Below are 24099 nucleotides of genomic sequence, written 5' to 3' on the forward strand. Positions count from 1 at the left end.
TGGTGAGTACAATAAAGGAATTTAAGAGGGGCCTGGACGTATTTCTGGAGCTTAATAATATTACAGGCTATAGCTACTAGAGAGGGGTCGTTGATCCAGGGAGTTATTCTGATTGCCTGATTGGAGTCGGGAAGGTAGTTTATATTCCCCTAAAGTGGGGAAAATTGGCTTCTACCTCACAGGGTTTTTTTTTTGCCTTCCTCTGGATCAACTTCCAGGATAACAGGCCGAACTGGACGGACAAATGTCTTTTTTCGGCCTTATGTACTATGTTACTATCCTGGGATGGAATACCTGTTCACAGGGGCCAGAAGTTGGTTGACTCCATGCAACACAGATGTACAGCAGTTCTCAGAAACAGTGGTTATACAACTAAATATTAGGTAAGTGATTCAAAGGAAAGCAAAATCTGCAAACATTTTTCAGTTTATATAGTGAATGTTTGAGTTTGTAAAGAAGAATACAAACACTTTATATCAATTGACCTCACAGTACATGTCAACGTTTACAATTTTAGCGAGCCAATTGATTGTCCAACTGGACCTAGATACGTCTTTGGATCATGTACTGTTTATTTTAACAAACTTTACTTTTATTTATTTTTTAAAATATTTCATCACTTAACACTATCCATACATAGACACTACATAGACGAATTAAAACTGTCAGTGGTGCAGGCAGCTCTATCTTATTGATCAATACTATCACTGTTATTTCCCAGCTACTGATTATTGCCACAGTTATTTATGGCCTGTATTTGCTTATAGCCGTAGATCTATTGTCGCCTATATAGCTATACATTCACTCCTATTATGAGGCTATTATGTCTTATATATACTCGCGCAAGCGCGAGGACTTAGAGATATTTAGATTCTCTTTCTCTGTAACCTCGCGATACATCATGCACACTCCTGCATGCGCGCAGACTTAGTGTTCTAAAAAAAAAGTGTCCAAATCTGCGCGCATGCGCGATGTATCGCGAGGTTACGGAGCAAGAGAAAATATCTCCAAGTCCTTGCGCATGCGCGAGTATATATAACATAGCGGGAATAGAACCGGGAGGCATTAGAAAACTTCCAAAAGTCCGGGCGCATGTGCGAGGTTACATGACACGTCACAAGATAATGATGTATTTAGCTCCGACAATTACGAATCAGAAGAATAAGGCGTGGCACTAAGTAAAAAAGATATCACGATCCGGCACATCACTGGTAGTTGAAAACATGTGAAAATACGAATCTTTAAGAGATGGTCTCCACCCCCAACACTCATACCTGCACGTTTCCCTGAAGACGCTAGTTCTCCAGCGAAACATGTTGGGCGGGATGCAGGGTGTATGAGTGTCAATTTTAATACAGTGGTAGTGAGGGAGCTCCATAATAGGAGCGAATGTATAGCTATATAGGCGATAGTCTTTTTAGAAGATCTCCCCACTGCGACACAAGTAAAGTCACCATACGAGGTGGATGCAGGAGACGTTGATTCCAGAAAAAACAAAAACAACAAAGAGGAATTAATGGACACAAAAACTGTAATTAATATTTCATCCTGTGCAACTTAAGGTATTGAAAAAAGGCCTGAGCTTCTGTCCCAATGTACATACTGATTGGTAGATGCTGACCTGCACCAATTTTTTTGACGGATTAAGCTCAAGGCCTGGTTCTCCACACATCCCAAGGGTTCAGATACTCATGGGCTGATCAGACAGGTCCAGCACCGCTTCCAGTGTTTGCCAACAGCTCTGGTGCAGAAAGCAGACTGCGCTGTCTACTTTGCAGTGGTCTGAGTCCAGCATTGCGGTGCTGCTCCCACTGACTTGCGAAACTTTAGCGATATTTTGAATTTTAACACTAATCACTCTAGTTTTGAAATGTGGGAAAGTGAGTGTCCTAGCCTGTCAAGCTGGTTCAATCAGCAGTTTTGACCATGCTAAACACTACACAAGGCTGAGGAAAGCAGTTCAAAAATAGCTTTTACTCTCAGAAGTTTTGTGAATATGATTGTTTGGTCTACCATATTCTGCTCCTTATAAACTAGTGGACAATCCTTATAAGTGATCATAGGCAATCATTATCTAATTGGTGGGGGGCAGCTGTTCTCTGAGGCCAAAGCTGTGAAGTTATGCACCAGATCTACTACAGAACAGCTGATTGGTGGGGATGCAGTCTGTCTCACCACCGCTAAACAAATAGCGATAGCCTACCCTGAGGACAACCCTGCTGAACTCTCCTCTCTTAGACATCAAATAGTGGAGATTTTAGACCAAAAATCAATTGCTTTGTATTAGATACAAGATACGTAAGGGATATTATGAATACAGGGATACATGTGTCAAGTGGTTGGCGCCAGGGATCTCCATCCTAGTCTCAGGTGATGGCCTTGAATTCCTCTGCTGGTGGCTTGGTTCAGTCCCCTAAAGAAATATTGGAAGAATTCCAGGCATTTTATTCAGACCTTTATTCTATAAATAGTGATCCCAGTACATCACACGACCTGCTAGAAGAGGACATTGTCCATTATCTAGCAAAGATTCCAGAACCCGCTTCGGTTACACTTGGTGGGGATTGTTATGCAGCTGAACTAGAGGAAGCGATTAAGGGTCTAAAAGTATGAAATAACCCATGCCCTGATGGCTATACCCCCAAGGTTTTATGAGCTTTTAGGCCTCATCTCAGTTTGTACTCAAGGCTTTTAATGGCATCTCCAGGGGGTGTCCCTTCCCTCCAAAGTCCTTGGGAGCTCACACAACGGTGATTCCTAAGTCAGGGAAGGATCCTTCCTTTTGTGGGAATTACCGCAAATCTCCCCTTAAGTAATGCTGTTAAACTGTATGTCAAGATAACAGACCTACGTCTTTAGTCATTCATGCCCGGTTTAATTAATTTGTAACAAGTGGGGTTTGTACCTGGCCGCAAGGCTAGGGACAACTCATCAAAATTATGTCTCACCTCTGCAGCTAAACTTTCCAATTCACCACTATGCTTATTGACAGCGGATGCCAAAAGGCGTTTGATAGAGTTAGTTGGAGATTCCTGGAAGCTATTCTATGCAAGTTGGGATTGGGTGTTATGATAGAATACCATGATCCACTCCTGCATCCTAACACCTCGGCCGAAATTAGTCAATGGATCCTTGTCTACTTAATTTCCCATAGGGAACGGGATGATGATTCTGGTCAGTGCTCCAAGACATAATCCCTCTATACAGGGTCTTTAGATGGGTGGGATGGTGCACAAGTTGTCCCTCTTTGCTGATGACCTTCTGATTTTCATCCCTTCACCTAGAATAAAAGTCTCCCCAGTATCCTCCAGGAGTGGCACTGAGTAATTTTAATGTCAATGTCCATAAAATTTGTAATGGTCAATATTACCCCAGGCCAAAGAATTTTGATAGTCATCTTATGTTATTTCCATTTTCTAATAATTGCGCTAACAGTTGTTGCCTTCTCACCTAGCTGCTTCTCTGTTGTCCTTAGAAAGCCCTTTGTTCTTGGCCAAGATGGAGAGGTTGGAGTGTGATTGTGTGGACAGGTGTCTTATCTGTAACAAGTTCAAACAGGTACAATTAATACAAGTAATGAGTGCAGAGTTGGAGGGCTTCTTAAAGAAAAACTAACAGGTCTGCGAGAGAGAATTATTTCTGGTTGGTAGGTGTGAAGATATGTCTATTAGGTTGCCTGTGAAATGTACAATGTTATTCGTTGATTTGACTGTGTATTGGCAATTTCCCTTTGTCCTGAGAGATAAATGACTTGCGTCTCAATCGTCTCCAGGATAGAGGGCTCTGCAAAACCGGTCTGGGCCGGATAGCATGCTTACAGCCAGGCCCCCAAAATACTTTTACTGACTTCAGAACCCCTGGTCTGATTCCTGCCATTTTTTTATATGTTGTTCCCCTGAATGGATTGCTTGTGAATATGTAATTTTTATGTGAATGTGATGTTTAGTTTTAAAGTTATAATATATGTGTAAAAACTCTCTGCCTGTGATAATACATTTCCCATTGTGCAAGGTAATTGTATCACAGGCAGAGGGGAGGATTTTGTGTGGGCTGTAACCATTATTTTATTGGCTACTGTAAGATAATGTGTGTGTCCCTCCCCTGCATTGGAACACGTAATAAAAAGAGCTGCATTTGGCAGCTCAGGCAGTCTTCTTCTACCCTTCATCGTGTTTCGGCTGGTTTTTGGGCATCTGTGATCGTTGTGGGATTTATATACTGTTCCTGTGGATGCTGCATGTTATCCTGAAGGATTTTACCGAATTTCATCTGAACGGACTAGGGAATTATTGCAACCAAGGTCTGTTAGACGAAAAGCAAACAAACTACATGCTACCCCTAATAGAGTTCGTTACATTTGGTGGCAAGCGGAGGGATTTCGGTTCCCGAATGGATGTCCCGAACCAGAGGAAAAGTGAATGGCTCAGCAATACGAACAATTGAAAAGAACCACACTGAACGATCTATTGGAAGCTCGAGGTATAGCAGCCAGCAACAAAAAAAAAAGAGCTACAATAACTGCCGAATTGAGGCAGAGTGACAGAGCCAGCAGATTGGAAGGAGCAGACGCAGAGCACAGTGAGTTGGAGAGGAAACTAAGATTATTCATCAGCCTGTTGGGGCCAAATCCTGCACCGGAGGCAATGATTCAAATCATAAATGATACCAACAGGGCTCACTTGGCGCAGGCATCCAGAACAGGATCTTTACAAGGAGGCGTGTTACATTCCCCTGGAGGTACAGAGAGCCGCTCACGGAAGGTAAATTATGCAGCCTTGAAATCCTTTGGGGATACAGAAGTGATATTGATAGATTTTTGCAGGATTTTGAGAGACAATGTGGGTTGGAAAATATGGAAGAAGAATTTTGGGTGGCGGTACTTGGTAGCAAACTCTCAGGAAGAGCCGCAGAAGCCTACAGAGCCGTACCTACAGTGGACAGTGAGAACTATAGTAAGGTAAAGGAGATACTGTTGGCTCGGTTTGCAGTAACACCGGAAGCATACCGGAAAAAAATTCTGGGAATTAAAGAAAACCGGAAAAGACTCCTTTACCGAATGGGCGTTCAGACTACACAGGGTGGCACAAAATTGGATGCAGGGATGTCAAGCTACAACTCTAGAGGATGCAGTTCAACTAATGACGCTTGAACAATTTTATAATAACCTGGACAAGGAGGTTAGACACTGGATACGGGACAAGAAACCCAAAACTATAGAAGAGGCAGCTAAACTGGAGGATGAGTACCAAGACACCAGAAGAGCGGAGCCGAGTGAGGTGAGTAAATCCCAAGCCATTTGTTCCAGCACCCTCTTACACTCATGCCCCCAGGCTGGCTCCGTATCAAAACCCACCAGCTCCCAGATATGCACCCAGGCTTTGTCATGGATGTAACCAGCCTGGACACAAAGCAGCATTGCCCCAACTGCAGCCGAGGGGGATCCGCAACACCACCACCTTACTGTGGCAGTGCACACTGCTACCAACAAGACACTACTCCCGAGCATCATGAAGAACAGTGGACCACGTTGTACGAGGCGAATACAGCACAAACCATTGAGGACAACCGCAACCATCACCGACAGTGGGTCACCGTGGACGGAATGGAGTCCGAATCCCTGAGAGACACGGAGGCCACCATCACGCTGATCCAACCTCACAAGATCAGGGCACAAGCCACACTAACCGTACTGTGGCAGTTCGAGTTGCAGGTGGAGCCATCCATAAACTCCCCACCACTAAAGTCCTGCTCAACTGGGGTATGGGGAGCAAACATTTGGAGGTGGGCATCATGCAAACTTTGCCAGCTCAAGTACTTTTGGGCAACGATGTGTTGTGTCTCACGTCCCACTTAAACAATCAGTCAGCTGCGGAGAGTTACCACCCGAGCACAAGCTCAGAGGAGAGAATCTGCGCACCCGGAGGAACCTCAGGTAGGACCCCTTATCCCCTCCCCACGACCCATTCCATTCTGGGACACCCCGGCAGGGTTTGAGCTATCTCAGAGGGAATATCCCACGTTAGCAGGTTATAGGAGGAGGGCAGAACAGGTCGCAGAGGAGGGGGGCGCAGAGCAATTTACTTGGGAAAAGGGGCTGTTATACAGGTCAACCCAGGGGGCCAGGAGTGGAGAAACCTAGATAGTCAAAAAGCAACTAGTGGTACCCAGGAAATTCAGGGCAGAGTTACTCAAGCTAAGCCATGATATCCCGTTAGCCGGTCATTTAGGGGTTACTAAAACCAAAGACCGACTCAGACTTTCTTTTGGCCAAGAATATCTCAGGACGTGAAAAGGTATTGTAGAACGTGTGAGGTATGTCAGGAGGACAGGAAGGAGAGATCGCCAGAGGGCACAGCTTCACCCGCTCCCCATTATTGAGGAACCTTTTAGTAGGGTAGCGGTAGATTTAGTAGGACCCCTCAGTAAACCCAATACTTCTGGAAAGCGCTACATCCTCACCCTAGTAGATTTTGCTACTAGGTACCCGGAGGCTGTGGCGCTGTCCAATGTCGAGGCAGAAACAGTGGCGGAGGCCCTAGTCAAGATCTTTACTAGAGTAGGATTTCCTAAGGAAATCTTGTCCGACAGGGGGACTCAGTTCACAGCCATGTTAACCCAACAGTTATGGGAACGTTGCAGCGTAAAGCCCCTATTTAGCGCGCCTTACCACCCCCAGACGAATGGACTCTGTGAACGGTTCAATAGCACCCTTAAACAGATGCTCAGAACGTTTGCGGCGTCCAATCCACACTGGGAAAGGTTCTTACCCCATCTCCTATTTGCCTACTGAGAAGTCCCCCCAGGCGTCCACTGGGTTCTCCACCTTCAAACTTCTTTACGGAAGAAAAGTCAGGGGACCCCTGGACCTTATGAGGGGACATTGGGAGGGCAACACAGGAGAGGAAGGATCCCCAGTCGTACAGTATGTTCTGGAGTTTAGGAACCGCTTGCAGATCCTCACAGAATCTGTGATGGAGCACCTGCGGGCGGCTCAGAAACGGCAGAAGAGATGGTACGATAGGGGTAGCCGAGATAGAACCTTTAGCATAGGCCAGAAGGTACTAGTGCTGAATTTTTTTTTAAGAAAGATAAGCTTCAGGCCGCTTGGCAGGGCCGCTTCAAGGTGGTAGAAAAGTTAAGTGACACCACCTATATAGTCAGTAAATGTTCAGATGAAAGGATAAGGAAAGTCTTTCATGAGAACATGCTAAAACCGTATTTTGAACGTCAGGGAGATATAGCGGGAGTTTGCGCACCGGCCTGTGAGGATAGTGAGGGCTTACCCTTAACCGGACTTGCTCGCAGCCGGTCCCAGTACAATAGACCAAGTCCAGTTAGGCGAGGCCCTAACCCCAAGAGAGAAAGGAGGTTTCTCAGTTGCTTCAGGGATACGGAAATATATGTTTTCTACCCTACCGGGATACACCTCTGCTGCGGTTTATCGTGTGGAAACCCAGGGAGACACCCCCCTCAGACAACAACCATACCGTATCCCCGTAGCCGTTAGAGAGAGCATGTGGGCTGAGTTACAGGAGATGCTTAAGCTAGGTGTAATTGAACCATCCCAGAGTCCTTGGGCTTCTCCGGTAGTTTTAGTACCGAAGCGAGACGGTACGACTCACTTCTGTATTGATTACCGGAAGCTTAATGACCGGACCGTCACTGACGCTTACCCTATGCCTAGGATAGATGAGCTATTGGATAGGATGGCTGGGGGACATTATCTCACTACTTTAGACCTGTGCAAAGGATATTGGCAAATCCCTCTGGAACCTACAGCCATTCCCAAGTCGGCCTTTGTCACTCCATTTGGGCTGTACCAATTTAAGGTTATGCCCTTTGGAATGAAGAACACCTCGGCCACTTTTCAGAGGATGGCTGACAGACTTCTAGAGGGATTCCAGGACTTCGCATGTGCGTACTTGTATGATATGCCATCTATAGTCGCACATGGGAAGCCCATCTGGAGCACGTAGCCTAGGTCTTGGAGGGCATTCAGACAGCCGGAATCACATTGAAGCCGGACAAATGCCATGTAGGTATGGCGGAAGTCCAGTACCTAGGGCACAGAGTAGGTTCAGGAAGACAGAGGCCGGAACCCGCTAAGGTCAAGGCTATTGCCAACTGGCCCCAGCCATGTACCAAGACCCAGGTGCTAGCTTTTCTGGGAACAGCGGGGTACTATAGGAAGTTTGTCCCGGATTATAGTGCCCTGGCCAAACCCCTTACAGACTTAACTAAGAAGTCCATACCCAAACAAGTAGTTTGGTCCCCGGAGTGAGCAGAAACGTTCCAGAAATTGAAGCTGGCTCTCAGCCAGGCACCTGTGTTGGCAGCGCCAGACTATAACAAAAAACTTTCCTTGTCCACACAGATGCCTCCATGTATGGGCTGGGAGCAGTATTAAGCCAGGTGGGGGAAGAAGGGTTGGAGCACCCAGTGGCGTATCTCAGCAGGAAACTTCTATCCCGGGAGGTCAGCAGCACAAAGAAAAAAAATGCTTAGCGCTGGTGTGGACCTTAAAGAAGCTCCAACCCTATTTGTATGGTCGCCCCTTTATGTTAATGACAGCCCACAATCCGCTTGTATGGTTAAACCGTGTCTCAGGGGACAATCCCAGACTATTACGCTGGAGCCTGGCCTTACAACCGTACAATTTTATTATGCAGGCCAGGCAAACAACATGGGAATGCGGATGGATTGTCCCGTCAACCGGACCTGGACCTATAAACTTTCATTCCCCGGACATCTCCAAGCCAATCCGACAGGGTCTAGGCAGATCTGCCGACCCATGGACTTAGGGGGAGCCATGTGAAGATATGTGTATTAGGTTGCCTGTGAAATGTACAATGTTATTCGTTGATTTGACTGTGTATTGGCGATTTCCCTTTTTCCTGAGAGATATTGACTTACGTCTCAATTGTCTCCAGGATAGAGGGCTCTGTAAAACCGGTCTGGGCCGGATAGCATGCTTACAGGCTGTATTTCTCTGCCTGTGATAATTACATTTCCCATTGTGCAAGGTAATTGTATCACAGGCAGAGGGGAGGATTTTGTGTGGGCTGTAACCATTGTTTTTATTGGCTACTGTAAGATAATGTGTGTGTCCCTCCCCTGCATGGGAGCACGTAATAAAAAGAGCTGCATCTGGCAGCTCTGGCAGTCTTCTTCTACTCTTCATCATGTTTCGGCTGTTTTTTGGGTATCTGATCGTTGTGGGATTTATACTGTTCCTGTGGATGCTGCATGTTATCCTGAGGGATTTTACCGAATTTCATCCGAACGGACTAGGGAATTACTGCAACCAAGGTCTGTTCGACGAAAAGCAAACAAACTACACGCTAGCCCTAATAGAGTTTGTTACAGATTATCAAATACTTTTTTCATGCAATAAAATGGAAATTAATTATTTTACAAATCATACATAATTTTCTGGATTTTTATTTTATTTATTTTAATAATAAAAATGACAGATCTCTTCATTCTTTGTAGGTGGGAAAAGATGCAAAATCACATACTGTATCAAATACTTCCCCCCCCCCCACTGTACATGTACTGGACGTGAGTTGGTTAGTAGTTTAGATTCAGTAGACTGTATATATTAGGATCTGGATATGTATATTGTACATTATACATACACATTATGTAATGTGTTGCATTTGTAGTATCTCCATCTTCAAGTAATGTCTATTGCTTTGTCACCACTATGTTATCAGTAAAGTATTTTTATATATAATTATCTGTGAGGGTTCTCTGTTACTCCTGGGGTGTATGAAGGACTGGAGGGGGTGTATATCACAGAATAAGTGGGTTATATAGCAAACAGTCTAGGAACTGAATACAGAGATAGATAAATCTCCAAATTCCAATAAACATTTCACTTTGTCAGAGGTCTTCCCATTCCGCTGGCAGACTATCACTGCACCTGCCCCTGACTCCTTCAAGTTTTTTTTGGTTAACTATAATCCTATGTTACTGGAGCTTGAGTCAGATGTCCATAAATAGGACCAGTTACCCCTTTCGTGGTTTGGGCGAGTGAATGTTCTAAACACCCTTCCTAAGCTTCTATACCTCTATCAGACAATACCCCTTGACCTCCCTAGGTCCTTTGTAGACCATTGAAATCTACCACCCCTCTGACCAGGCTGGACTGAGTTGAGACTCTTCATCAGATCATGAGAATGTAGGAACTTAGTGCCATAGATGCTCAATATCAGTAGAGCTTTATCAAATACTGGAGGCCATGGTCTGATTTCAGAACCTCTCCTAACTACGCCAGGTGGGTGATGGGCAGTCCACTATAACCAACAGACAGGTTTGAAACTTTATTATCAATGAGGCCATGGTTTGCTTAGTGGCTAGCCGGAGGGGTTACATCCCTTGTCCTTCTCCCTTGTATTTCCCTAGTGTTTTCGTCCTTGTGCCGTGTCATTGCTCTGTTATATAGCCTTAAATGCTTCTGCATGGTCTGAATTTCAATTTGCCGTTGTACTTGCTGGTGTATGTATCGACAACTGAGCTCTCTCTCAGTACAATGGGAGATAACAGGGGGTGCTAACGGTCTTAATAACAAGTTAAATAGTATAACATAATTACACATATCCAACACCAATACACATTTAACTCAAACGGATTACCATGTCGTCATATAGCTCCCCCAAGTTAAAGGATGGCAGACCCGGTGAGACCCTCTACGTGTCCACTTGGGGATGTCCATGTTAGTCACCCTTCCAGTTCTGTTTGGCGAGATAGTCTATTAGCATTCGTAGTGTATCCCAGGCCGGTATTAAATTGTGAAACTGAACGGCTGTAGGTACAGGCTTCACTGCAACAGCCGTCCATGTGCCCCGGACACCCGGTTCAACCAAACAAGGGGGGGGGGGGGGGGGGGGAATCTCCAAAATCCTAGGTCCGTAGTTGCTAGGAAGGAGGCTGGTCCTCAGGCTTCTCCAGCAGCCCCAGTGACTGTTCAGTCCAACACAGGAATACCACTTTAAGTTATCCCATATGCACAGGTTAGAGGATAACTATTAGATCAGTAGGAGCCCTACTACTGGGACCCTAACTCATCATTAGAAAGGGGGATTCGTACCCCATTGAGCCCCCTTAAATGAACGGGGTGGCCAGTCAGGCATGTGAGCAGTTGCTCCATTCATTTCTATGTACAGCACTCTATTATATACAAAACTCCCAAAGAATTCAATGGAAAGTCTGCTAGCATGCCCGCGATTTAATCATATGCATTGGTGGCGCAGTGGCCTCCCCCTCAGTATTATAATCATGTTAAAGAGGACCTGTCATCAGTTTAGCCCTAGTCTAATTATGGTCTTACCTTATAGGGCAGCCCCCACTGATGCAATGGCTTTTTTTTTCTCATTCTCCCTGGCTAAGAGCGACACGCTCTGGTTCGATGCGCTCACAGCCAGGGAGAAGAGAACCGCCCCCAGCGAAACTGCGAGTCTCCACCAAGTATAACCGAGTCGGCTCATTATAATATAAGGCGCCGAAATCAACGCAGCCAACAGCGGACGAATGGGGGATGGGTCTTTGGAACAAAAAAAAAAAAAAAAAGTGGCATGGCATCAGTGGGGGCCGCTCTTTTAAAGGTAAGGCCATAATTATACTAGGGCTAAACCGATGAAAGGTCCTCTTTAATTATATGCATTGGTGGCGCAGTGTGCCCCCCATTGTTGTATTCATTGGTGGCAGTGGCAGCATCTGATTGGAGCCCCAGCAGTGAAAACATGGCAGCCAGGATGCTACTGAAGCCTCCCCTGCTGCTGTGTGCACAAAGCACTGGGCAGCAGGGACAGTGTAAAATCCTATTCACCCTAATAGAGTATATGTATTATGTATGTATGTACAGTACAGACCAAAGTTTGGACACACCTTCTCATTCAAAGAGTTTTCTTTATTTTCATGACTATGAAAATTGTAGATTCACACTGAAGGCATCAAAACTATGAATTAACACATGTGTTAATTATATACATAACAAAAAACATTATATACATAACAAAAAAGTGTGAAACAACTGAAAATATGTCATATTCTAGGTTCTTCAAAGTAGCCACCTTTTGCTTTGATTACTGCTTTGCACACTCTTGGCATTCTCTTGATGAGCTTCAAGAGGTAGTCACCTGAAATGGTCTTCCAACAGTCTTGGAGTTCCCAGAGATGCTTAGCACTTGTTGGCCCTTTTGCCTTCACTCTGCGGTCCAGCTCATCGCAAACCATCTCGATTGGGTTCAGGTCGGGTGACTGTGGAGGCCAGGTCATCTGGCACAGCACCCCATCACTCTCCTTCATGGTCAAATAGCCCTTACACAGCCTGGAGGTGTGTTTGGGGTCATTGTCCTGTTGAAAAATAAATGATGGTCCAACTAAACGCAAACCGGATGGAATAGCATGCCGCTGCAAGATGCTGTGGTAGCCATGCTAGTTCAGTATGCCTTCAATTTTGAATAAATCCCCAACAGTGTCACCAGCAAAGCACCCACACACCATCACACCTCCTCCTCCATGCTTCACGGTGGGAACCAGGCATGTAGAGTCCATCCGTTTACCTTTTCTGCGTCGCACAAAGACACGGTGGTTGGAACCAAAGATCTCAAATTTGGACTCATCAGACCAAAGCACAGATTTGCACTGGTCTAATGTCCATTCCTTGTGTTCTTTAGCCCAAACAAGTCTCTTCTGCTTGTTGCCTGTCCTTAGCAGTGGTTTCCTAGCAGATATTCTACCATGAAGGCCTGATTCACACAGTCTCCTCTTAACAGTTGTTCTAGAGATGTGTCTGCTGCTAGAACTCTGTGTGGCATTGAATCTGAGCTGCTGTTAACCTGCGATTTCTGAGGTTGGTGACTTGGATGAACTTATCCTCCTCAACAGAGGTGACCCTTGGTCTTCCTTTCCTGGGGCGGTCCGCATGTGAGCCAGTTTCTTTGTAGCGCTTGATGGTTTTTGTGACTGCACTTGGGGACACTTTCAAAGTTTTCCCAATTTTTCGGACTGACTGACCTTCATTTCTTAAAGTAATGATGGCCACTCGTTTTTCTTTACTTAGAATTTGTATTATGGCAAGAAAAAAGCAGCTAACAGTCTATTCAGTAGGACTATCAACTGTGTATCCACCTGACTTCTCCACAACGCAACTGATGGTCCCAACCCCATTTATAAGGCAAGAAATCCCACTTATTAAACTGACAGGGCACACCTGTGAAGTGAAAACCATTTCAGGTGACTACCTCTTGAAGCTCATCAAGAGAATGCCAAGAGTGTGCAAAGCAGTAATCAAAGCAAAAGGTGGCTACTTTGAAGAACCTAGAATATGACATATTTTCAGTTGTTTCACACGTTTTTGTTATGTATATAATTCCACGTGTTAATTCATAGTTTTGATGCCTTCAGTGTGAATCTACAATTTTCATAGTCATGAAAATAAAGAAAACTCTTTGAATGAGAAGGTGTGTCCAAACTTTTGGTATGTACTGTATGTATGAATGAATGTCCCGCGATCACTCAAAAACGCAACCATCGATTTCAATGAAACTTTGTATACACATCCCTTGCTACCTGGAAAGAAATCTTGTGGGGGTCATATGCCCCTACACAGCAGCAGCATGAGTTTGTATGTTCCAACTGTTTTTGCTACACGCACATTGCTCTGTAACTAAAAAACTCATCGATCAATTTCTACAAAACTTGGTACACATATTACTTACTATCTGGGAAAGAATACTGTGGAGGTAACATGCCGGTACACAATGAGTGTCTGTCTGTCTGTTCTTTATGTGCGACCAAACGACCTGACCGATTTTCACCAAATTTGGAACACAGGTACATCAGGTGTCCAGGAAAGTTTTAGACTGGTCTCAGCTCTCTAGGACGTACCATTCCTGAGATAGTCCCAAAAATGACCTGCATTAGCCAATACAGGCCTCTTTCTTCAAATCCCAACTGCCATACACACGGTCACATATTCCTTATCAGCCAATAGAAGACCACATGCCCTTAGTCTCCACATACACAGTTTTACTCCAGGTTTCCATAACAACCCAGCCATTTTTCTTCATTGCTGTAGGTCAGCTTTAGGTTAGGGCTGCAGGACGACATGTGTCACAACTACACTGCTATATGTGTCCCGCGACAATTTTTATGATATTCTATGGTGTTGCACTGCAACATGTGACATGCAACAGCGACAGTCTCCCAAAAGTGGATTTTTGTGCGACTGTCGCATCACAGCATGTCATATATATAAATAGAAAAACATTTTAGATCACAACCTTTCCCAATTTTACATATAAAAAAAATATACACAATAAAAAATAAACATATTAGGCATCGCCGCTTGCAAAAAAAAGTCAGAACTATAAAAAATAAATGGTGAATGCTGTAACAGAAACTAAAAATTCTAATTAGGGCTTTTTTTTTTTTGCTGGACAAGTTGCACTTTCTACTGGCACCATTAAATATTTTCATGCAATGTAGTGGGAGGCTGGAAAAATTATTTATTGAGAAGAAAAAAATAAAATAAAAAATGCAAATCCGCTACAGTTCTATGGGTTTCATTTTTATGGTGGATCCCTATGCAGTAAAACTGACCTATTAATGTAATTCTCTGGATCAGTATGATTACAATGATATTTTTGTTGTTTTAATATTTGCAAATTAATTAGTTAAATATTTTTTTTTCATTGTCACATCGCGACTCCCATAACTTTTTATTTATATTTAATGTCTATGAAGCTGTGCGAGGGTTCATTTAAAAAAAAAAACGAAGTTTTATGCGAATAGATTTAGGCTGAATCAGAAGTCGATTCGTTCATCCCTAGTTATTACATGGGGAATGCTTGTAGCTATTATTAAGGTTCAAATAGCCATACGGCTAATAGATTCCCGTTTATGGTCTAATTTAAAATATAACGTTTATTTCATGTTCCTTTAAAAATATACGGGAAGACAGAAAAGAAAAAATGTGTCTTAAAATTAAAGTGCTCTTGTGCTTGCAGCAATAAATGTTTTCTTTTCCAGTAGTTACTGCTTTTATTTGCAGTCTCTTTTCTTCATGTGTCTACCACTCTATCCTGAGGGATTTATCCTTATCTATTTCCCTACTCCGGTTTAGTAAGGGTATGACGAGATGACTGCTCTCTGTCAGCCCTACACCAGAGTGGCTGGAGTGTGTATAACTCTGACCCTTTGTTCCTCTTAATGGATTGAGTGTTGCTGTTTGTATCGGCTTGCCCAGTGTCTGCAGTGCACCGGGAGCCGAACACTAAGCACAACCGCACTATTTAAAACCTAACTAGCAGCTCCCCCGACATGTTTCACCACGGATGTGGCGTCTTCAGGGGCAATGGAGCTACTATCAACACGATCGCCATATCAGTTGGTGTTTAAATATAATATGGGTGGATCTTTCCTTTCCAATTTACCAATGCATTTCCGGCGATCGCATGATAGTCACATCGTTAGACCAATAGGTTCCATTTTTGGTCAGAGGACTCACAAATGTTTGTGGAGAGTATGCGCCTACGTAGCAGCTTATACCTTTATCCCGTCTGCCTTTTCCAGCTACAGCGCATGTCCAAACAGGATAGATTCTTCGCACGGACACTAAGTCGGGGCACATGCGCACTACACTCCATATCACTTTCTCATAGTCTATCCCTACTGCGCTTGCCCACCGACTTAGTTCCTGAGATTCAAAATGATCCGTAGGCAAGGTACCTATGCGCATGCGTCCGTACTTAGTAATTCCTGAGGTCCCGACTTCCACTCATCTCCTTCTCTAGACATTCAGAGTCAAGGCGCACGCATATACACTCTAATCAGCCTAACAGGTTGTTCCTCCTCTGCGTGTCCACCGACTGTATCTCTAAATCTCTCCCAGATAAATGCTCCAATGTCCCCTATATCCTCACTCCTAAATTTTCCAATATATGATTTCAGTGTGTTCTTTACGATATTTTATTTATCTCCATATTGCATCTGGAGGATTCCAGGTAAATAGCACTTCTTCTCCCATTTATTCTCATATAGGGGAGCTCCCAATATAGATGGAATTTATCAGATAATTTCCTGAATAGATGGGGGTGGGAAGGGGGAGGCAGAGATAAAAGGAGTCTTTTGTGGATGTCTTAAATTTAATTCTATTTTAAAAGACTACTTTTTGCTATTATATCTTGTTATATTTTATGAACCACAGGAAAATGTGAATCCATCCTATTTAAAAACAGGTATATCATGCTGTTATATTTGATAAATATATATTAGCATCTAATGCTGTAATGCTTGATAGAGTATCACTAAAAGATGTACTACAGTGATATCCATCCTCTCTATGATCTATATTCCATGATCTTATTTCTAATCTTCTTATATAAATTTCTATTTTATTTTTATTTATTTTTATTTTATTGTATTTCTTATCCTATTTATAGGTTATATGATGCAGACTACACTGCTAAAATTCCTCTCAATGGTACTGACCAAGATGGTAATTGGCCTTACTTTTTTTTCTTTTTTCACTCTTCCTTTTGTTTCTTGTATTTAAATCTCTTTTAATATATATATGTATTTTTTTAGACTAGGTTTCCTTTTTCTATGCAAATATAATTTCATGCTAAATGAATGCTGCGAATGAAAAGCCTTCATTCAGTCCATAGGGGCTCATAGTATTTAATCTGTCAATCCATCTGGCTTCACATTGTAACAGTTTTTTATGTAGATTACCACCTCTCGGTCCCATGGATATCTTTTCTATTACCCAGAATCTAAGTATCGAACTCTGGTTTCCATGTATATATTTAACATGTCTAGCCAGAGGGGTGTCTTTATCTGTTTCAATTGTGCTTAGATGCCCTGATGCCCTTCGGCGTCTCAACTCCTGTATAGTACCCACATACAATTTTGGGCATGGACAGGCAGCTATATATATAACTCCTTGTGTTCTACATGTTATTAATTCTCTAATTTCATATTCTTTCTTGTCTCCAGGGTTCGTGAATTTCTTGATACGAGGTATGTATTTACAAAAGGAGCAGTTCCCACACGGTGATGATCCTTTGTATCTTTCTCTTTTATCAACAGATTGGATTTTTTCTTCTGCCAGGTGACTATGAACCAACTGGTCCTTGAGATTTGGGCCTCTTCTGTATGTTATGGATGGATATGGGGTAAGGACCATCCCTAGATCTCTATCAGATCGTATTATATGCCAGTATTTTTTGATTATACGGCATATCTCCTCATTATATCCATCGTAGGTTCCTCACACTTTTTTTCTGAGTTGTTTTCAGCAGTTCTTCTCTGCTCATACTTTTAGCCCTATTAAATGCCTTCTTTAGGGGTCTGGTCGGATATCCCTGTTTGTGGAGAGTATGCGCCTGCGTAGCAGCTTATACCTTTATCCCGTCTGCCTTTTAGATTTATTTTGGAGCACAGTGGGACTGGCGCAAAGGTGAGACCCTTACTTAAAAGTATCTGTTGTGAGGTGGTTATCGTATGGGTAGATAAATTTATGATCTGTTTTTCATCTGGACCCATCTCTATCAAAGATTCGGTCACTTGCTGTACCCCCATTTCTCCTTGTCCCTCAATTGGACCCCTGGTTGCCCTAAAAAAAGGGGGGCAATAGGGGGAATTCTCTCCTTCGAGCCCATGTTGGTCTGAGATAAAGACATAGGAGTCTGGGATGGAATACCAGGGGGCTGGTAGACCATTTGGTTCTGACCCATGTTCCCCCCCTGAGATAAACCAAAGGAAAAAGGTTGTGAGGATAATGATGGGTAGGTTATCATAGGATTTGTATTTGTATTGGCTGTAGGGAAGCTCAGATTTACAGTGGCTTATCCGACCAGACCCCTAAAGAAGGCATTTAATAGGGCTAAAAGTATGAGCAGAGAAGAACTGCTGAAAACAACAACTCAGAAAAAAAGTGATGTCATCAGATGCATTGGAACCTACGATGGATATAATGAGGAGATATGCCGTATAATCAAAAAATACTGGCATATAATACGATCTGATAGAGATCTAGGGATGGTCCTTACCCCATATCCATCCATAACATACAGAAGAGGCCCGAATCTCAAGGACCAGTTGGTTCATAGTCACCTGGCAGAAGAAAAAATCCAATCTGTTGATAAAAGAGAAAGATACAAAGGATCATCACCGTGTGGGAACTGCTCCTTTTGTAAATACATACCTCGTATCAAGAAATTCATGAACCCTGGAGACAAGAAAGAATATGAAATTAGAGAATTAATAACATGTAGAACACAAGGAGTTATATATATAGCTGCCTGTCCATGCCCAAAATTGTATGTGGGTAAGACTATACAGGAGTTGAGACGCCAAAGGGCATCAGGGCATCTAAGCACAATTGAAACAGATAAAGACACTCCTTTTGGCTAGACATGTTAAATATATACATGGAAACCAGAGTTCGATACTTAGATTCTGGGGAATAGAAAAGATATCCATGGGACCGAGAGGTGGTAATCTAGATAAAAAACTGTTACAATGTGAAGCCAGATGGATTGACAGATTAAATACTATGAGCCCCTATGGACTGAATGAAGGCTTTTCATTCGCAGCATTCATTTAGCATGAAATTAGATTTGTATAGAAAAAGGAAACCTAGTCTAAAAAAATACATATATATATATATTAAAAGAGATTTAACTACAAGAAACAAAAGGAAGAGTGAAAAAAGAAAACAAATAAGGCTAATTACCATCTTGGTCAGTACCATTGAGAGTAATTTTTAGCAGTGTAGTCTGCATCTTATAACCTATAAATAGGATAAGAAATACAATAAAATAAAAATATAAATTTATATAAGAAGATTAGAAATAAGATCATGGAATATAGATCATAGAGAGGATGGATATCACTGTAGTACATCTTTTAGTGATACTCTATCAAGCATTACAGCATTAGATGCTATTATAGGTTATTAAATATAACAGCACGATATACCCGTTTTTAAATAGGATGGATTCACATTTTCCTGTGGTTCATAAAATATAACAAGATATAATAGCAAAAAGTAGTCTTTTAAAATAGAATTAAATTTAAGACATCCACAAAAGACTCCTTTTATCTCTGCCTCCCCCTTCCCTCCCCCATCTATTCAGGAAATTACCTGATAAATTCCATCTATATTGGGAGCTCCCCTATATGAGAATAAATGGGAGAAGAAGTGCTATTTACCTGGAATCCTCCAGATGCAATATGGAGATAAATAAAATATCGTAAAGAACACACTGAAATCATATATTGGAAAATTTAGGAGTGAGGATATAGGGGACATTGGAGCATTTATCTGGGAGAGGTTTGGAGATTCAGAGATACAGTCGGTGGACACGCAGAGGAGGAACAACCTGTTAGGCTGATTAGAGTGTATATGCGTGCGCCTTGACTCTGAATGTCTAGAGAAGGAGATGAGTGGAAGTCGGGACCTCAGGAATTACTAAGTACGGACGCATGCGCATAGGTACCTTGCTCACGGATCATTTTGAATCTCAGGAACTAAGTCGGTGGGCAAGCGCAGTAGGGATAGACTATGAGAAAGTGATATGGAGTGTAGTGCGCAAGTGCCCCGACTTAGTGTCCATGCGAAGAATCTATCCTGTTTGGACATGCGCTGTAGCTGGAAAAGGCAGACGGGATAAAGGTATAAGCTGCTACGTAGGCGCATACTCTCCACAAACATTGGTGAGTCCTCTGACCAAAAATGGAACCTATTGGTCTAACGATGTGACTATCATGCGATCGCCGGAAATGCATTGGTAAATTGGAAAGGAAAGATCCACCCATCTTATATTTAAACACCAACTGATATGGCGATCGTGTTGATAGTAGCTCCATTGCCCCTGAAGACGCCACATCTGTGGTGAAACATGTCGGGGGAGCTGCTAGTTAGGTTTTAAATAGTGCGGTTGTGCTTAGTGTTCGGCTCCCGGTGCACTGCAGACACTGGGCAAGCCGATACAAACAGCAACACTCAATCCATTAAGAGGAACAAAGGGTCAGAGTTATACACACTCCAGCCACTCTGGTGTAGGGCTGACAGAGAGCAGTCATCTCGTCATACCCTTACTAAACCGGAGTAGGGAAATAGATAAGGATAAATCCCTCAGGATAGAGTGGTAGACACATGAAGAAAAGAGACTGCAAATAAAAGCAGTAACTACTAGAAAAGAAAACATTTATTGCTGCAAGCACAAGAGCACTTTAATTTTAAGACACATTTTTTCTTTTCTGTCTTCCCGTATATTTTTAAAGGAACATGAAATAAACGTTATATTTTAAATTAGACCGTAAACGGGAATCTATTAGCCGTATGGCTATTTGAACCTTAATAATTTGAAATCCCGGGTCCAAAGGGTCCCTGAAGGGAACTTGTAGCTATTAAAAACAGACATGTCAAGAGTGGTGACTGGTCCTCTTTAAACCATGTTGTGTAATACCACAGATTTCCCACTGAAAACAATGGTAGACAGATTTTGTTGTGGAATCCATACTGAAATGTGCAAGTAAAAATGCTGTGTAAGGAGACTCAAATACTGCATTCATTTGCATTCAGAGTGCCATATTACATTATGGAGTTATATATAAAGTGGGTTTTTTTATGCATTTTTTTTTAAACCTTCCAAAATGAGGCAGCCCCCCGTAGGTTACCTGCACACAGGAGCAAGTGTTCAAACTGAATTTCAGCACAGACTTTTGTGGATTCTGATGCAAATTTTCCCTGATCTCTTTGCAATGTACAGGGTTAAGTCTGCATTAAATATGCAGACATACAATTAAAATGCTATCAATTGGCATATCAATTTTTGTATGGAAAAAAACCTAATAACCCTTACTGGTAATTTCCTTTTCACGAATCCTCCACGACAACACATACAATGAGATGACCCCCCCCCCACACAAAGCAATACATCAGATCCTCCTTCAGCTCCACCTCAGTGTCTTTTTGGAACCAGACAGCCTAGGAGAATCAGCAGCACCACCACATACAACTTATTTCTAATTATGTAATTTTTCATCCCTTTATTTCTCATCTATATACCTACTTTATTTTTTTATTTTTTTGGGGTGGGAATTCTCGACGGCACATACAATAAAACCTACCAGATAACTATCACTTTAGGGCGGGACTACTGCCTGAACCTGAAGCACTTTCCTACCGAAAGATACCTCATCAGCCCTAAACACATCAATTCTATAATGCTTAATAAATGTACTCAGGGTAGACCAGAGTAGTAAGAGGGGATATGTTTCGTCAAAGTGACAGGTACCACGCCCTTTTATATAGCTTGATATCAATTTTATATCAAAGCTGATATAAAATTTATATCGCGTGGTATTAGGTTTATATCGTCGGATTTATATAGTTTGATACTGGTTTATATTGGCACTTCTTAGATGTCTGCTAAACTGCAGCTCACAAATGTCTTTAAACATATTTCTAAAATCAATTTTCCCAGACCTGTCACAGTCTCTATTTGTGTAAACAAGCCTTTTCTAATGCACGGGTCACAACCTATTGCAGGCAGATGGCTTAATTCAAGAGTTTCCCAGACCCTGTCACCCGAGCTGATCTACAAGGTCATGACATCTGTCATTGATATCAAAAGCACAGCTATTAGGGCAGGCCACAGTATGTATTCTTGTAATCGATACGGGACTAAATGACTTTTCTACAGACAGGCTCATTAAAACAGCTGGCCATTTTTCCACAGACTGTATTATAGTACTTGATTTTAACCCCCCCCCCCTTATAAAATCTAATTTTATATAAAACTTTATAAAAGGAGCCACAAAATATCTCCTAAAGATATAAAAGCTACCCAGTTTTATATGAATTTGATATGAATTTATATCAATTTATACAGTTGATAAGTTTCATTTAAATAAAATTCAAAAGACACAGCTAAGCCCTTTTTATAACCCCTGATAAGCTTTTGATATAAAATTAAGATACATGCATAAAAAGACCTATAATAAAACATAGAAATTCTTATAAAACATAATTAACTAGGTATTATAAATAAAATGTTTGTAATTTATAACACTTGATATAAAAGCTAAACACTTTGATATGTCTTTATATCATTTTATACAGTTTGATAAATTTAATTTTTAGCAACTAATCAATATGCTAATCGCTACCAGCTGACATGGGTTACAACACGGACCGCCTATATAAACAGGTCCCAGTCTCTGCATGGCTATCACAGAGAGACTTGGGCACATAGAAGCATAGACCAACAAGGCATAATACACTTAAAAGGTAAGAACCATTGGCACTTATGCTTTTAAAGCTTTCACTATTTTGAATATGCTTTATGTTATCTGTATCTATGTATCTGTGTTTATTTATAATTTGTAATGCTTCACTAACTGGCTTTTTCTTTTATCACATACAAATGAGGTTATATTTTAAATAGCAATATCTTTCACTATTTATTGAATCTGTCTTATGTTATCTGAATCTATGTAACGTCTATCTATCTATCTATCTATCTATCTATCTATGTGTACATGCCGCCAAATACCCCCCAACTATCTAAATTCTATCTATCTATACATCTATCCATCTATATATGTATCTATCTCATCTATCTATCTATCCATCCATCTGTTATCTGTCTATCTTTCCATTTATCTATCTATCCATCCATCTATCTATCTAAATTCTATCAACCTATCTATCTATCTATCCATTTTATCTATCTATCTATGTGTACATGCCGCCAAATACCCCAACTATCTAAATTCTAGCTATCTATACATCTATGTAGCTATCTCTTCTATCTCTCTATCTCTTTCTTTCTTCTATCTCTCTATCTATCTCTTTCTTCTATCTCTCTATCTATCTATCTCTTCTATCTATCTCTTCTATCTCATCTATCTATCTCTCTTCTATCTATCTCTTCTATCTCATCTATCTATCTCTCTTCTATCTATCTATCTATCTATCTATCTCTCTATCCATCTATCTTTCCATCTACCTGCTATCTATCTATCTATCTATCTATATAGCTATCTTTCCTATTTATAGGTGGGGGGGTTAAAGCGATCACCAACGCCCGCCTGCCGGGTAGTAGCGCACGTACCAACAGAACTGTTTCATTCCCCGAACCACCAGAGGCGATCACTAACGCCCGCGACAGTTGGCTGGCGGAAAATACCGCAATGTCAGTTATCCGCTGTCCTGATGCCCGTAAGTTAATATTACACGGGGCTCTGTTTTAATTAGAGCCGCTTGATGTTCTTAATACCTACAGCTGGCTGCTTGTCTTTAAATTTTTTATAAAAGTCATAATGACATATATAGCTATCAATCTATCTATCTATCTATCTATCTATCTATCTATCTACCCATTTATCTAGCTATGTATCTATACAGCCAAATAACCCAACTATATAAATTTTAGCAATTTTTCTATATTTTTATAATAGCTGTTTAATTATAGCGCTTTAAAATTCTTAATACTATATCTTAATGTTTGTCTTAAAATTTCAGCCAAAACAAAACAAAACAACAAAGCCCGAATCGCTAAAAAGAGAACGCTCGACCACTAAACAGCATCAGGAACAGTTTACACCGATAGCTGGAGTTCTAACAATGCCGCTGCCGGGTCTGCAGAGTGGTGAGTCAACTAGCGTAATAAATGATATTACAGCTTTATGCGACTTAACACCAGTGCCCAATACACAGGATGTAGTACCTTGTAAAAAGCGCATCACATTTGATACGCCAGACACATGCAGCAACGTACAACAGATAAGCGAACCCCAACAGCGATACGCGCCTCTTGTCCATTCCTGTTATTGTCGGGGTGGAAAGACGTACGACGCGTTGAGGGATATCGTGAAATGTAATGACAAAATGGCACGCGTGGCGGTGCATTTAAAATGTTACGTTAAAGACTCTACGTCTCTAGCGTTTAACAGTCCCAACAAAAATACTGAGGGACAAATACACGCTACGCGTGACAAATGCATACGACTGATTACGCATCTTGACGCTCTTGAAAAAGAGCTGCTATGCCGAGACTGACTAGTGATGACTGGTGG

At 41.9% G+C, this 24099-nt stretch overlaps 1 protein-coding gene across 1 annotated transcript in view; it reads right to left on the reverse strand.

Annotated features, from left to right (window-relative positions):
• Positions 1 to 24099, reverse strand: part of FHIT (fragile histidine triad diadenosine triphosphatase) — a 147232-nt gene that overhangs the window by 17471 nt on the left and 105662 nt on the right. Inside the window, exon 2 of the mRNA XM_044301577.1 lies at positions 3451 to 3539. The gene's annotated coding sequence lies outside the window, so the exon portion shown is untranslated. The remainder of the gene's footprint in view (positions 1 to 3450; positions 3540 to 24099) is intronic.

Source organism: Bufo gargarizans, chromosome 7 (assembly GCF_014858855.1).
Source record: "Bufo gargarizans isolate SCDJY-AF-19 chromosome 7, ASM1485885v1, whole genome shotgun sequence".
Classification (NCBI taxonomy): Eukaryota; Metazoa; Chordata; class Amphibia; order Anura; family Bufonidae; genus Bufo; species Bufo gargarizans.